This window comes from Dipodomys ordii, unplaced genomic scaffold (genome assembly GCF_000151885.1).
Source record: "Dipodomys ordii isolate 6190 unplaced genomic scaffold, Dord_2.0 Scaffold50, whole genome shotgun sequence".
Taxonomy (NCBI): Eukaryota; Metazoa; Chordata; class Mammalia; order Rodentia; family Heteromyidae; genus Dipodomys; species Dipodomys ordii.
The window spans coordinates 189868-193388 of record NW_012267266.1 but is presented as its reverse complement, the minus strand read 5'-3'; positions in this window follow the sequence as shown (position 1 = coordinate 193388).

The window sequence follows — 3521 nt, the reverse complement described above, 5'->3', positions numbered from 1 at the left end:
TAAGTAAAAGAGAAATGAAGTAACTTGTCCAAGAAACACAATAATGAGTAATAAATGATAGGTCCAAGATTAAAAGCAAGCTGATACTAAAATCCCAATTAATTCATTTTAACTACATAGCCCCATCATACACTTAAACTACTACTTATTCCTTTTGTAGAAATTTACAGTTTATAAGATAGGGGAAAGTATTCTGTTTTTTAGATAGGTAAACTGACGCATAAAATGGTGCAGTGATTTGGCAAGGTTATGTATCCTTTTTGAAGGCAGAAGAACATTAGGAAATGGCTTTCTGATTCTTGGCATTACAAATTAAGGCTAAAATCGAATGACATGCAAATCCCTGTGAGTTAGTACAGTCATAATTTTAGAACAAGGTGAATACCAAACCATGATACAGTATCTGGAAAGATAGCATTTGGATGCATGTATGTGTGAAATAATACTCCTAAGAAAGTGTTCTAAAGAAATGAAAATAGGATAAAAAGGAATAAAACCTGGAGACAACCTTACTGTCAACCAAAAGGGCAGTTGTTAATTATATTGTATACATAAAATGTAATACTGCCATCAATACCTTAATTTTTCTAATGATCTGTGGGGAAATGCAAACCACAAAATACATGTGTGCATATATAAAAGATTTATGTATATGTGTGCATGTGTTTATATAAATATTTATACACACATATGTGTATATATTGTATATCATCAAAATATGTCTATATACACATATATGTCAATATAAGATAATGTATATATTTACACATGCATACATATCCATAATAATATTAAATCATTTTTTGGCCTATACATTTCATGCTTTTATATTAGACTTAGTTTTCTGTACCATGTTAATTCGTACTAAATAAATTTATAAGACACCCATTAAAATATTAAATGGAAAGTAGGGTTGTGTTTGATTATTATTCTCCCTTACATATTTTTCTGTACTGTCCTATTTTCTCCAACAAAGATCTCTCTCAAGAGCCTTGCTTTGCATTTGACAAGATCCAAAACTCTTTTATGATGAAAGCTCTGGAGAAACTAGGAATCCATGGAACATTCCTCAATATAATAAAGGCTGTATATGACAAACCTACAGCTCGCATTATACTTAATAGTGAAAAGATAAAACCATTTCCTCTAAAATCAGGAATGAGACAAGGATGTCCACTCTAACCACTCCTCTTCAATATAGTATTAGAATTCCTAGCTAGAGCAATAAGACAAGAGGCAAACATAAAAGTGATCCAAATAAGGAAAGAAGATGTAAAACTCTCCCTCTTTGCAGATGACAGGATGCTGTATTTAAACCCCTGCCATGGACTACACTCCCAAGTTACTTGAGCTGATCCAAAACTTTAGCAAAGTAGCAGGGTATAAAATTAATCCGCAAAAATCAACAGCTTCCCTGTATGCCAGCAATGAGAAGAATGAGACTGAAATTAGCAAAACAAATCCTTTCATAACAGCCTCAAAAAAAAAAAAAAGGTAGGAATTAATCAAAGAAGTGAAGGACCACATAACGAAAACTTTAAAAACCTGAAAAAGGCAATTAAAGTAGATCTAAGGAAGTGGTAAACCTCCCATGGAGGAAGCAAGATGGAGGCCAGACACTAGGGAATGGTTGCAGCTCTTGCTATGCAAACAGATTTGGGTTCCTAACATGCACTTCTCCCCCAAAAGATCGACAACAACAAACACATAAATAAGCAGAGCCTCACGGGAACTGAAAACAACAACAACAACAACAACTCCTTTTACCCCTAAGGACTGAAAAATCTCTCCCCTGTCTCCCATCCCACTCCAGCAGCGCACAAGCGGCCTAGCAGCTGTCTTGGACTCTAGGACCCACGGGGGACGGCAGCATTCTGACGCTGCTTCCTCCAACTAGCTGGGGACTGAGCACTTGTTTGCTGGCCCTGGGACCTAGTGTGGGCTAACCTACTCAGTGTGAAGGACTCCAAGCCAAGCATGGCTGCCACTTGTCAGGAGCAAACAGGCCAAGCTGGGACCAATGGCCCGGATAATCTCTGAACCCAAATGCCTAGATCACAGGAAAAGACTCCAAGATTCACGCGCAAACAAACCAGTTCCATTAGCCAACAACAACCCACAACAACCCAGGACCGTGGGAGTTTATTTTGCGGGGTGATGGAGGAAGGAAAGACCCTAGGCTTGGAACTGTGCAACTGCTACCATTGCTTCCTCCTCCTCCTTCCCCCGCTTCTTCTCCTTTCCTTCTCTTCCTTTCTCTTCCTCCTCCCCCTTCCTTCCACGCTTCCTCTTCCTCCTTTTTGCGATAGGGGAGTTTTCTGTTATGTTAGTTATATGGTGTTCTTGATGATTCTTTATATTTAAGGGTATGTTATTTTGGGCAAATATCTGAATCTGAATTCTTTGATCTAAGATCAGAGATTAATACCTTTTATTTATTCGATAAGTGTGGCATGCAGGTACTATATTAAAAGACATATATATTAATTAGTGGAAGCTTTATTAAATTCAAAATAACCCAAAACAGATTGAAAACATTGGATGGCGCTGTCCCTGAGCTTCTTTGTGCTCAAGGCTAGCACTCTACCACTTGAGCCACAGCGTCACCTCTGGTTTTTGAGTACTAATTGGAGATAAATCTCACTGGGACTTTGCTGCCTGGGCTGACTTCAAACAGTGATACCATGGGGCTAGGAAGGTAGCTCAGTGGTCGAGTGCTTGCCTTGCCTGCATGAGGCCCTGGGTTCGATTCCTCAGCACTACATAAGCAGAAAAAGCCGGAAGTGGCTCTATGGCTCAAGTGGTAGAGTGCTAGCCTTGAGCTGAAGAGCTGAGGGACAGCACTCAGGCCCTGAGTTCAGGACCCATGACCAGCAAAAAGAAAAAAGAAAAAGTGATACCAGATCTCAGCCTCCTGAGTAGCTAGGAGGGAGCCACCAGCACCTGTCCATTTTCTTGATTTCTTGCATTTTGTTTCTTTTTTCTTCCTATATTTACTAAATTGATCATCTGGTAATTTTTGTCTGATGTGTCTCTTTGATTTCAATTTTTTTTCAGATTGTATTCCTTCCCTTAGAATTCTTTGTAATGCTGGTTTCGTGATCATGCATTCCTCTAATTTTTGTTTGTCATGGAAGGTTTTGGTTTTAACATCTAATGCAAATGATAACTTCACTGGGTAGATCAATCTGGGTTGGCAATTGTTGATCTTCAATGTTCCAAGCTCTCGTTGCATTGAAGGTCTGTGTGGAGTGGTCTGCAGGGATTCTGATTTTCTTTTCATTGTAATATAGCTCCTTCTTTAGTTTTGTGGCATTTAAAACCATTTCCTTGCTATTCACATCTAATGGTTTTACTATGATGTGCCTAGAAGTGTTTCTTCTTGGATCCATTTTATTGGGGGTTCTATATGCTTCTGTAAAAGCAGGTGATATTTTCTCTTCTAAGAGTGAGGAAGTTCTCAGCTATTATTTTACTGAAAAGATTTTCGATGCCTTTGCTATTAAATTCTTCCCTCTTGT